This window comes from Schistocerca cancellata, chromosome 3, assembly GCF_023864275.1.
Source record: "Schistocerca cancellata isolate TAMUIC-IGC-003103 chromosome 3, iqSchCanc2.1, whole genome shotgun sequence".
Taxonomy (NCBI): domain Eukaryota; kingdom Metazoa; phylum Arthropoda; class Insecta; order Orthoptera; family Acrididae; genus Schistocerca; species Schistocerca cancellata.
Genome location: NC_064628.1, coordinates 381,999,927 through 382,012,814, shown reverse-complemented (window position 1 = coordinate 382,012,814; position 12,888 = coordinate 381,999,927). Strand labels below are relative to the sequence as shown.

General features: G+C 44.0%; 1 protein-coding gene across 1 annotated transcript in view; it reads right to left on the bottom strand.

The window, feature by feature from the left end:
- The window catches only part of LOC126176721 (uncharacterized), a 622,696-nt gene extending 612,250 nt beyond the window's left edge, over positions 1-10,446 (bottom strand). The window contains exon 1 of the mRNA XM_049923889.1: positions 10,359-10,446. The gene's annotated coding sequence lies outside the window, so the exon portion shown is untranslated. The remainder of the gene's footprint in view (positions 1-10,358) is intronic.
- Positions 10,447-12,888: the final 2,442 nt, after the last annotated feature.

Here is a 12,888-nt window from a genome sequence, read left to right as displayed (position 1 = left end):
GATAATTGCAGAATGTGGTGCCACCCAACGTGGCACTACACAAAACTGGCGCTAATAGCATAGGCCCATAGGGAACATACACGACACAGATCTGTAAGTCCACGGTATTGGTGATACGTTGAGGAAACCGTCCCGAAACGTAAGTGCTACAAAACGACACTGTTTCCTGCTCATGTACCCCGAAATCAATATGGGATATGCACACGTACATATGCCGCACAACGGTTGGCATACTCTGGATCAGCTGGTCGAGCAGCTGCTGGGGTATAGCCTCCCATTCTTGCACCAGTGCCCGTCGGAGCTCCTGAAGTGTCGTAGGGATTTGAAGACGTGCAGCGATACGTCGAACGAGAGCATCCCACACGTGCTCGATGGGGGTGGGGCCCGCTGCACCCCTGAAAAGGCGGACATACTATTGCAAAATTACGTCCCGGTACACCCGACCTGTTACAGTTCCTTTGTCAAAGACATGCAGGGGTGTACCAATCATAATCCCATACTACACCATCAAACCACGACCTCCATACAGGTCCCTTTCAAGGACATTAAGGAGTTCGTATCTGGTTCCTGGTTCACACCAGATGAAAACCCTGTGAGAATCACTGTTCAGACTATACCAGGACTCGTCCGTGAACATAACCTGGGACCATTGTTCCAGTGACCATGTACTGTGTTCTTGACACCATGCTTTACGGGCTCTCCTGTGACCACGGGTTAGTGGAATGCACGTTGCAAGTCTCCGGGCGAATAAACCATGTCTGTTCAATCGTCTTTAGACCGTGTGTCTGGAGGCAACTGTTCCAGTGGCTGCGGTAAGGTCCCGAGCAAGGCTACCTGCAGTACTCCGTGGCCGTCTGCAGGCACTGATGGTGAGATATCGGTCTTCTTGTGGAGTTGTACACTGTGGACGTCCCGTACTGTAGCGCCTGGACACGTTTCCTGTCTGCTGGAATCGTTGCCATTATCGTGAGATCACACTTTGTGGCACACGGAGGGCCCGTGCTACGACCTGCTGTGTTTGACCAGCCTCCAGTCGCCCTCGTATTCTACCCCTCATAACGTCATCAATATGTGTTCTCTGAGCCATTTTCAACACACAGTCACCATTAGCACGCCTGAAAACGACTGCACACTTATTCGCGGCACCGTACTCTGACGTGCACCAACACACCTCTGCGTATGTGGATTGCTGCCAGCACCACCGTGCGACGACCGCAGGTCAAATGCACCACATGGTCATACCTCGAGGTTATTTATACCCGCAAACCGCCCACCAGAGCGTTGGTTCACCATGTATCAGCATTATCCTTAATTTATGAACATGAGTGTATATAAATAAATAATCACGGGAAAACTTTAAACTCACCCTGTAGAGTACAATGTGTGCAGCCTCGATGCACAGGAAATTATTTGCCCTCTGTGTGAACGCCACAGCTCGGCATTACCTACACAAACTGCTGTTTCCAGTGCTTTACCTAATGACCAGCAACCGTTGTGGCTTCTTCAGACATTTACATGCGCTCCGCCAGTAATGATGTCGAACCTTTGATCTTTACGCCCAGTAGGCGTTCTACGTCATTAGACACGGCCCAGCTGGACGAGGGGAACCCAGTAAGACTACTGCGTCGACGTCGGCGTCATTAGTCCGCTAGACTCAGAGGGCGGCATATGCCGGCGCCTAGGTTGACACCGTGTTATTTGACCTTCGAAAGGCTTTCGATACAGTTTCACACTGTTGCGCAATGAACAAACTAACAGCATGAGGAAAAACCTAGCCAGCTTAGTACTTAGACTGAAGAGTTCCTAGCATACAGATGGTGTGCCGGCCGCTGTGGCTGGTTTCCAGGCGCTTCAGTCTGGAACCGCGCGACCGCTACGGTCGTGGATCCGAATCCTGCCTCGGGCATGGATGTGTGTGATGTCCTTAGGTCAGTTAGGTTTAAGTAGTTCTAAGTCTCAGGGGACTGATGACCTCAGATGTTAAGTCTCATAGTGCTCAGAGCCATTTGAACCATTTGAACCATACAGAGGGTGTCTTGGAAGTAGAGACGAATATTAAAGTGCTATAGAACATACAGAATTTATTGAAAACGTAATGTTGCTTTTTTTACAGACACTTTAAATAACTTCTCCCATTTATCTATGAAAAATTATATACCCCATATGACTACCAGAGGCCGCGCGGCAACGAGCAATGCGTTCATTGAAGTTCTCGATGAAGCGTTCACAAAAATATGTCAGGGTGCCGTTAATAACCCTTTTAATTTCAACCTTCAATTGGTGTATTGTTGTATTGTTTGTCGTTTGTTCACGCGCATTTTTGCTTTCGGAAATCCCCCCCCCCCCCTCGAAAAAAGTCACAAGGCGTAATATCGCATGGCAGGCCGTTTTTGGTTGACAGGCAGAGAGTTAATTTTTTGAGGAAACTTTTCATTCAGGAGAGCAATCGTTTCATGGAATGTGTGACATTTCGCACCATCTTGTTGAAACCTAATATTGCCAGTTTCATCTATAAGAGGAGAAAACTAATTAGAAAACATTTTCCGGTAACGGTCACCGTTCACAGTAATGGCAGCTCCTCATTATTTTCAAAAAAGTACGGGCCGATCACTCCTTCTGCCCAGAACCCACACCACAAAGTCGTGCGTTGAGGATGCGTCTCATCTTCCACAGTCACTCGCGGATTTTCGTTACCACAAATTCTACAGTTCTGCTTATTGACGTACCCACTCAGTTGGCTGTGCGCCTCTTCTGAGAAAATTATTTTTTTTTTTACGAAGTCTCGTTCTCCGCTTGTCGAGCCAAGACCCACTGAGCAAATCGATGTCTCTTTCCGTGATCTGCAGGCTTCAGCTCTTGTTTAAGTCGAATCTTGGACGCATGCATTTTCATATCTTTTGAAAGGATTTAATGCTGTGGACTTGGTGATAAATTCAACCGTTGAACTCGTCGACGAACTGTTTTTCTGGGGCTTACGGTCACATTGTCAGGTGCGACATCAATGTTTTCTTGTATTCGAACAGAACGGGCTCGTCCTGTTTTCTTAACGTCTGAAACAGAACCCGTGGTCTTAAACTTCCGGATCAACTTCCGAACTGATGATACGGTTGGAGCAGCATTACGTCCAAGTGTCACACGCAATTTCCGAACGGTTCTCGTGGAACTTTCACTGTTTTTGTAATAGTTTTTTATCGCTTGGATGCGTCACTCAGTTGTCATCTGCTCCGTGACGAAAATAGACATCGAACAACAATGTTCATCACACAAAAGCTATCAGGCTACTAATGGACACAAACATGAGAAAACCACGAGTGTCAACCGTCGAATGACAAAATGGTGCAAAATTCAAATTAGCCCTTACTTCCCGGACACCCTATACAACACAGCATGGCCATTCTTGACAAAGAGAAATCTTCAGACGTAAATGTAGCCTCGGGTGTATACTGAGATAGTGTTGTAGTAGAATTATTGTTCACTGTAAGAAACGTCTCTATAGAATAGTTTCATAATACTTTTGACCAATCTTACCTTATTCCCATCTCATTTTCTGCACCGCTCGTCCGCGATGTACTTCCTGAAACATCTTCAGAAGGACTGAGCTGTGGGATTAATATAAATTTAATAATTATCTGACAAATTTTTATGTGCTGTGTAATTCATTTACTTATCCTGTCTATCCTATATAATCCACGTCCATACTTATGTAATGACATCCTATATTATCAAGTTTCCTCCTTTACTTTGCCACTTCTTTTAAATTTTTTATTCTGGTTTTACGTTACAAGATCCATACAGCCAACAACGGCTATAAAGTGCCAAAGAAACATAATCGCAAAAAAGAAGAATAACACAAAATTGCCGGCCGTTGTGGCCGAGCGGTTCTAGGCGCTTCTGTCCGGAACCGCGCTGCTGCTACGGTCGCAGATTGAATCCTACCTCGGGAATGGATGTGTATGATGTCGTTAGGTTTAAGTAGTTCTAAGTCTAGGGGACAGATGACCTCAGATGTTAAGTCCCATAGTGCTTAGAGCCATTTGAACCATTTTAACACAAAATTATGAAGTAAACGTACAAACACACTCTTAAGGTAAAAAAAAAAAGCGGAATTAGACAAACACCAGACAACCGGCGGTAGTGATGACAACAACATTGGAACAGAATTACAAACAGCTCTATACACTTACATTATGACAAACATGCATATGCTCTTACAGTAAAAGACAAAACACGAAAGGGCAAACACTGTACGTTATACAATAAGAACAACAACAGCTGAAGAACAAAGCTGCAAATAATATTATAACAATGTAAGAAGTATCGCATATAGACAGACGTACTTTAAAAAAAAAAGAAAAACACAAAATGACACAAACACAATGCAACAAACGGTATGTACAATAGTGCCAGTATAACAGTGGCAAAAGCCACTAGAGAACAATAATGAAAATTTTATGTACAAGTAGAGGTCTGTACGTAAATTAAAACACAAATTACGCACCCGATTACGAACCGGCCTGATGCCATGTGAAAATACGTTGCCTCTTGTATGAAAAGATGGTATCTTTTCGGGTTTACGAAGTATGTGACAGACTAGATGCTTTCCGCCTGCTGGGGTACAGGGTAGTCAACTTAGTGTTCCTTTACCGGGGCAATGAGGTCTGTCGCCAATGAGCGTTCTTGCCTGTTTATTATTTTGGTGGCGAAAACGACCCCTCCGGTCTTTTCCATTTTACCTGTTCGGTAGTCTGGGTACTACCGCTTCATAGACACTTTGTTGCTGCCCGTTGGTGGGATTTTTTTCGTAGTCCTTAGTCACGGTCTTGCTCCTTTTAAAGTTGTTGTGAATGTGTAAGTTCTTCAGCCGACCTGAAACGTTTCATCTCCTTTTCCAGCAAATGTTCAGTTAAAAGCACAATGCTTCATTAATGCTAGGGAATGTTCGGAGTTTCGATTTCTTCTGAATTCTGAGTTTCCTCCGTTTCCCTGGAACACTGTGCTGTGGAATGTTCTCCCCCGCGTAATGGCTGGGCCAAGTTAGAGCGATCTTTACCTTATGTCAAAGTGATAATAAAGATGTTCAAAAATGGCTCTGAGCACTATGGGACTTAACTTCTGAGGTCATCAGTACCCTAGAACTTAGAACTACTTAAACCTAACTAACCTAAGGACATCACACACTTCCATGCCCGAGGCAGGATTCGAACCTGCGACCGTAGCGGTCGCGCGGTTCCGGACTGTAGCGCCTAGAACCGCTTGGCCACTCCGGCCGACAATAAAGATGTATACGGGTTCGTGTGTTTCTTTCTGTTCTAATTTCTGCCTGCCTCAGATTAATGTGTGCTTAGATATACCGACTTCCTCGTATGTTTAGTTACACTTATGTCCACGTGTTCCTTGCTCAATGAGCCCTCAGCTGTAGCTCCGTATTCCAACTCGTTATCGCAGCTAGATTGAATGATCAGCGTCTAACACGTCATTTGAGCACCTGTATTTTCACAGTTTTGAGAGGTTTTAGTAACCTCCTTTGTTTGTGGGGACCACATGTTGCATGAACCAGTGGGACCTTCACCTCTCCCGGTCTCGTTAGATCTGTTCACGTTTAATCTAACATTTCTAGTCGTGTACTTTTTACTGAGAAATTTCATGATTTTTATCTGTTTAGGTGTTTCCCGATGAGTGATTTATTCACTCACTCGTTCTTTTCCGTTTCTCATGTATAGGTATATTGTGGGCGCGAATTTCCTTATCGAGTACTATATCAGTAATATTATTTCATTCGGTATAAATCTCTTTATCGTAATTTCATGCTTCTGGTGATGGCTAATTTCTCCCCGAAAAAAAAATGGCTCTGAGCACTATGGGACTTAACATCTGTGGTCATCAGTCCCCTAGAACTTAGAACTACTTAAACCTAACTAACCTAAGTACATCACACACATCCATGCCCGAGGCAGGATTCGAACCTGCGACCTTAGCAGTCGCGCGGTTCCGGACTGCGCGCCTAGAACCGCTAGACCACCGCGGCCGGCAATTTCTCCCCGAATTTTACCTTCTTGTGTGAATCCAGTTTGGGAGCATAAAACTGTACGTTCCTTTCTCATTTCACCTCCCATACGATCAATTAAGATTTACGATCGTGCGTTATTTTAAAGTGACCTGGTGAGTTGTTTCATGCTCTGGTAACAACGAGCTATTGAGTTAGGATGTTCCACCTTGTTTCTCCTGTGTGAATATAAGAACAAATGTTCTCTTTGAAAACTAGTACGGTACGTCCCGCCGTATTCTTTCTGATTTACCACGTAGACACCCTCATTGCCAGATATACTTTGTCTAATGCTTATGTTTTCTCAGAATACATCAGTGTTGTTTTTACAAGCTGCACAAAGGTGGCAGCGATAGTAACGAAACATAATCTGAGATGCAGCCCTCCTCACTGGAGTGCCTAGTCCACGTTTTATTAATTTACCACAATCTTCGTCGTGTGATTACATGATCTGATTTTGCATGCTTTGACTGAATTAATTTAAACCCATTTAATTCCGATTATGGAATCATACAAAATTTTCCAGTTCCGTCGGATATTTAATCTGTAAAGAAGCGCCTGGACTGGTGGCGACCCTGTAATTTATAACAAAGTAGTTCGTATCTTACTAAGTCGTTTGAACAGTGAAAACACAAGTGCATTACATCAGAAACGCCAGTAGTAGACGAGGGGTATGTTAAAAATATATTAATTCGAGGCCTATTCGGAAGGTAAGGTCCGCTCGGTCGCGAAATGGAAACCACTGTGACAATCAAAAATGATTTATTTTCAACATTTAGCTAAACCTTCCAGATACTTGTCTACATAGTCGCCGCTCAGACTTAGACATTTGCCGCATCACTGCACCAACTTTCCGGTACCCTCGTCATAGAAAGCAGCCGCCACTGCTTTCTGCCAATTGGCTACGCTATTCTACAGCTCGTTGTCTGTATCAAAATGTTGTCTTCAAAGGCAGAGGTTCGTGTGAGCTGATATGAAACTCAGGGGGAGTCAATTAAGGGCTGTGTAGTGGGTGATGAAACACTACCCATCGAATACGCTGCAGGAACGTCTTCATTGCCCCTGCAGGGTGCGGCCGAGAACTGTCATCACGGAGATGTTATGCGGGCTGCATCACATCAGGCGAAACCTCTCACCAGGCCCCCATACTTGGCGGCAGACACTATTTTCTACGCATGTTCAGGTGCTCACAGGGCGCTCAGAACTGAAAAGAGCGACGCGACGCGATCGACGAGCGTACTAGAGACACTGTCCAACACATCTGTGCAAAATGTCATCGGCTTTTCACTGTGGTTTCCATTTCGTGCTTACTTTCCGAATAGCCCTCGTAAATTCCTTAGAGGACAATTTAAGCTCAATGAAGCCTTTCGCGGATGATGTTGTAGACAGAGAAATCGGAACGCAACGATGTCGTATGGAGAGGCAGGAAGACTTGCGGATGCTCGACACTTATGCAGATCACCAATATTTGAATTTTGCTCGTTAGTTTGGGACCCATACCAGACTGGATTGACAGACAAGATCCAAAGAAGAGCAAGCCATTTCGTCACAGATCCGTTTAGCAGGCACGAAAGCGTCATGCAAATTCTCATCCACTGGCAGACGCAGCAAGAGAGGCATTCTGGATCACGGTGTGGTTTGCTGCTATAAAACTCCATGTAAAGGCATAGTGGGCCGTGTGTTCGTGTGTCCAGGCACAGGTTACAAGGAAATGATTTCGCTTCCCAGAGAAACTTCAAATTTTTCTGGAGAATTTGCAGCTGTACCCAAGCTTTCAATTACTTCGAGAACATCACAGTAGGAAGCATCTCGATTTTAACGGACCTAGGAAGATTGCTCCAAGATCCGCAGACACCCGCAGTTATCAAAAAAACTAGTCCACTGGTAATGGACGTCGTGAAAGCTATCAAGGAAAACGAATATCTCGGAAAGAAGGTGTAATGTATGTGGGCTAGAGGACACGATAACATTAAATATTATGAAATAGTCGACGACTTAGCCAAAACGGCACATTGAAAAACATTTTATTGTCACTATCACACGCGAAGACCTCATTACATAGAAGAATAAAACTCCAGTGGGAAGACGAACATTAATCATAGATAAGCATTAAAGGGAAATTTTATGAACAAATACATGCAATCGTTCCCTCGAAGCCCGGCTTCCACGCAGTTAAGGCGAATATAAAGTTTATAAGTTCCATAATTCGCATAGATCATTCCCCAGCCATCTTCTTCAATACACGTTCGAGAAAACTGTGAATGTGATGGAATAACAGTAGGAGATATCAACCATATTTTTCTCGAACGTAAACTGTAAGCAGACCAGCAGATCGATTTCACACAACAGTTGAGCAGATTTCATCAGGCCTTACCAACAAATGTAGCAACGCCCCTTCATCAAAATAATATATTGATATCAAAACTAATTCGGAAAATTTTAGATATATGTAAGCTTACTCAGTAAAACTGCGAAAGACTGAGAGGTGGCTGTATGGCCTTCAGGTCAGAAGTCACAAATTTTAAAATTAAAAAAAAAATCTTAAAATTCTGAGAGTCAGTATAGTGCTTCCTCCTGCGTGCAACTACCTAAAAGATCATGAACGTAAATGTTAAAGTTTGAAGGAAGTTACTGTGCCGCAAACGTTGTAGTTCTGTAATATATTTTATTTTCTGCAATTGGTCAATTACGATCACATGGCGAACAGCCCAAAGTAAAATGTAGTACTGTACGGAAATACAGCCTCTGCTGATCAGTGACTTCCTCTAACTTTTTCAGGACACCGCGCTACATCGCGTACAATGATGTCAAAATTAGAATGTATTGAACCTACATGCAGGCTTACCAGTATTCGTTCTTCCAGTGTACCATTCGCAGTTGGAACAGGAAAAGTGGGAGATGACAATAAACGTAAAGTATCCTCCGCTGCACACCTTCCGTGGCTCGGCGATTGTAGATGCAAATGGAGCGCAAACTCAGATTGGACAAAAAAGTGGATATAAAGTGTTTTCGGTTTTGTTTAGCAACGGGCCCAGCATTCGGCCTAAGTGATTTTATTTGTCAACGTAAAACCTAGATGATGGCCGAAGCCCGTTCCTCTAGAGTCAGTTTGTAAACTACTGCGCCACCTCGATCCGGCTTGCAGCTCAAGGGACCTCCCCTCTATCCGAGCTCAGAATGAGACAGAACTACGGAAGGTCAAGATCCAAGTAACTCCTCGGAGGTTCGAAGCCAGGCCTCAAGTTTCCGCACTCTGCTCCCTCGCCGCTGGACGCCGGCGTTTCTAGAGTCCCCTCCACTGTGCCCGCAGCACTGCGGCCAGTGTCACACCGACACTAAATCAATAGTAGCACTACCGCTTTTCTATTGGCTACTTACGCCCCACGGCTACGCTAGGTACCTGGTCCCAGGTCTCTGACGACTTTTTCACCTTCATCAAGCGAAACCAACATCACCGACATAACGAAATATTCCGAGTGGGCACTAGATGGACTGCATCACGAAATGCAACCTGTTCCAAGCCCGAAGCCATAATTCTACTAAAGTGTGAATCAGTTCACTGTAGCAACTAGTGAAATGTTCAAACAGGTACGCTGGTTCATTATGCGAAACTACTGTTCCTCACAGTAAGATTGTCTCGTTTCTGGGTTATAAATCTCTATACGGATTAAAAGTTTTGTTCCGCAGTGTCAGTCTTCAGACTACTGACATAACCTGACAATTGACCACAGGTTTCGTCATGTAAAAGCAATTTTTCCAATCCATGTTCCGCTGAGGAAGGTGGCACATTGGTTCAACAATGTATTCACATTCTGCACTGGAGGAATTCACGTCCATACTCCACCAACATGTGGATCTAGATTTTCCAGTATTTCGGAAAAATTTTACATGCGCTTGTTGGAATGACTCTTTCGGCGAGACCGTGGGTTATTCCCCTCCCTCATCACTACCCAGCTCTCCGTCACTAATGATCTCGGCATCGACAAGGTTCTATATAGTTAATATTAATAGAGAGCATAACTTGAGTAGTGGTACTAAATGGGAACTACCGTAATAATCGGTGATATATGACACAGAGGAAAATAGACAGCGCTCTGCCGAAAGAGTAATTCCACAGTCGAGCACAAAAGAATACCATTGTGAATACTTTTACAAGTAACTCCTAAACACTATCAGAGATATCTCGCGTAAGCAACTGGCAAGTAACAAGCTGGAACTCCAATGATGTGCAAGAAACTACCGCGAGTGGGCAGTTTGAGCAGCGCCTGCTCTCACTACGCCAGCTAGTTGCTTAGTGCAGACTCGCGGTACTCACCCCAAGTCGCCGGCCGGCGAGTGTCCGTTCCGCTGCGCTCGCGTGTGTGTGAACTGTGTGCTACGACCCGACGTGTTTCCCTCACCGCCGCGCGCCGCTGACTGTCCGCCGTGGTCGAGGCTGCCGCCACAGGGTCGTGCTTCCAGCGGCGGCCGCTGGCGGCGCTGGCGGCGGCCCGAGCAACAAGTGACAGGCGACGATGCCGGTCTGCTCGTAAACCCTGGACGGGCGCGGCTCCTCTACGTCATCACGCGCGGTGGTGGATGCCACTTTTTTATTGCAGAGCAAGCCATTGTGATACGATTACCACCCACTACACCCACTACATCTATTCTACGCAAACAGCTTTCTAGTGCACGACAGAGTGTACTATCTTTCTTCTTCTTCGCGGATGGATCACTTAGGACCACGCGTAATCAACATTTGTTGGCCTTCCTTTTCGCCCAGTATTCCTTCAAAAGCAACGAATGGTCTAGCTTTCGTTGCGTAGACCACATATGTCGGTTAGTTTTTCTCTCTTCTTCCTCAAAACCCGGTGTGTTTGTGATTTTCCTGATTTCATTTCTGTCATGTAGACCCTAATTCTCTCAGGTTTTTTTCCGTCTGTTTGTAGCAATTCGGTCTTGTGGTTTTGTTCTTTAAAATGTATGGATTTTGTACGTTAACCTGTTGGAGTTCATTCTTTCTACATGCCCCATGAATTGGATTCTTCTCATGCGCATTGTGTCTGTTATTTTGGAGATATTTTTATATGTTTCTGCATTGGGATTTGGATAATGCACACCATCTTTAGTTCTTGGTCCTGGGATTTTCCTCATTGTTTTACGTTCTTTCACTTCTAATTCCCCTTTTAGTGTTCTGTGTTGAACGATTAGTGTCTCAGATGCGTAGACAGCTTCGGGTTTAATTACTTATGTGTAGCGTCGTATTTTGCAGTTCCACGAGAGACTCTTTTTGTTGTAAACGTTTTTTGTCAACTGAAACGCCGTCTCCATTTTCTGAACTCTTGATCTGACAGATTTCTTTTTTTTACAATTTTCTGCAGTCCATTCAGCTAAATATTTAAATTCTTTTACTCGAGAGATGTAGTTATTACCAATTTTGAGATCAGAAGGTGCATCTTTGATGTCAGTCATAAACTTTGTTTTTTCAAATGAAATTTGTAATCCTATTTTTGCTGCCTGCTGTAATAGACCTTTTGCATTTCTTTTATGTTTTCGTATTCTTTAAAGGCAAAGAGGAAAGATGAAGCGGTAGCCCATCATAGAGCCTATGCCTACCGTCAGGTATTTTTGATTTTCAATTGTTAAAAAACGGAGGAGATTTTCTGGTACCAGTAGGAGGAAGGAAGGATTCGCGCTCAGCTAGTGAACGAGTGAGAAGCACGCCATTTTTAGCGAGTAATTGTAGACGGCCATTTTGGGGTCGCTATGAATAAGTGAGGAGTATGTATTTCATATGTGCACCGTTTAGAAAAATACAGTATTGTTTTATTAACAGAAAGGTCGTGTGTATTGTTATTTCAAATAGTACGATAATTACAAAAACTGAAGCCCACCTGTGTACTTTAAAAAATTTCGAAGATCCGATAAGCTTAATGGGAACACTGTCAAGACTTCAAAGGTGAACACGGCGACCCAACGTAGCATTATAAAGGATGGTAAGCACAAATCTTCAGCGGAGAAAGAAATACTTCGCTCTGCAAAATAATATGAACTAATACGAATTTATTTCCAGGTATAGCTCAGCTTATTGTGCTTGTCATTCACGCCGAAGAATTAATCTCATTAATTCAATACATTTTAAAAAGCCACGCATTTCAACATTTTATTATTATCTATTCCATTATTTTATTATATTATACTGCTTTGTAATAATTCTAGCTGTTCCTGTGCATCGGTAATGTCAAAAAAATGGTTCAAATGGCTCTGAGCACTATGGGACTTAACTTCTGAGGTCATCAGTCCCCTAGAACTTAGAACTACTTAAACTTAACTAACCCAAGGACATCACACACATCCATGCCCGAGGCAGGATTCGAACCTGCGACCGTAGCTGTCGCGCGGTTCCAGACTGTAGCGCCTAGAAGCGCTCGGCCACCCCGGCCGGCTATCGGTAATGTCTTTGGCGATCAGTGCCATGTCATCAGCAAATGCTAAACAGTCTTATTCTATGCCCTTACGTTTTGGTCCCAGTCTGTGTGCTGGTGCACCTGCTTTTCTCCATTCTCTAACAACTTTTTTAAGAGCACAATTGAAGAGCACTGGGGACAGTCCATCCCCTTGTTGTACTCCTGTGTCTATTTCAAATTCTGTGCTCAATTCTCCCATAAATTTTACTTTGTATTTGGTCTCCGTGACAAGTTACCAAGGCTTCCTCACGTCAGTGGCAGCTCGTGGCTGGGAAGATAGGTGAAGAGCCAGCAGAAAAGAATATTATACCTATATTGTCTGAATGTTTGGACTTATCTATTTCTTGTACACCAAATCAATACTTCGGCCCCTTCAACGCTGGAAAAATGTCGGTGATG